At 28.7% G+C, this 300-nt stretch overlaps 1 protein-coding gene across 1 annotated transcript in view; it reads right to left on the bottom strand.

The window, feature by feature from the left end:
- Nucleotides 1-300, bottom strand: part of LOC119593021 (N-acetylneuraminate 9-O-acetyltransferase-like) — a 28,303-nt gene that overhangs the window by 5,807 nt on the left and 22,196 nt on the right. The gene's annotated exons all lie outside the window — the stretch shown is intronic.

The following is a 300-nucleotide window of genomic DNA, read 5'->3' as shown; positions in this document are numbered from 1 at the left end:
AAAAATTCACTGTGAAAATAATGACACGAACCCTAATCAATCAGCATTGTCTTAACCTACTTCAAAAATCCCTGATGAGGAACAAAGCATCATAAACATCAATCTTTCCCTCTTGTACATCTTCTAGTTGAAACTAATTCTGAGATCTACACAGTAAGTTTTTGAATTGTTTCAAAGCCCTTAATATATATAATAGACTTAAAAGTAAAAGAGATAGATAAAATAATAGATAAAACTTCTTGCCTTAAAAACAAAACAAAAAAAGAATACTGGATCAGAAAAACTATAAATATTGTGAGC

The sequence above is a fragment of the Penaeus monodon genome, chromosome 31, assembly GCF_015228065.2.
Source record: "Penaeus monodon isolate SGIC_2016 chromosome 31, NSTDA_Pmon_1, whole genome shotgun sequence".
Classification (NCBI taxonomy): Eukaryota; Metazoa; Arthropoda; class Malacostraca; order Decapoda; family Penaeidae; genus Penaeus; species Penaeus monodon.
Note: the sequence above shows the minus strand (reverse complement) of the source record. Positions and strands in the feature narration are given on the sequence as shown.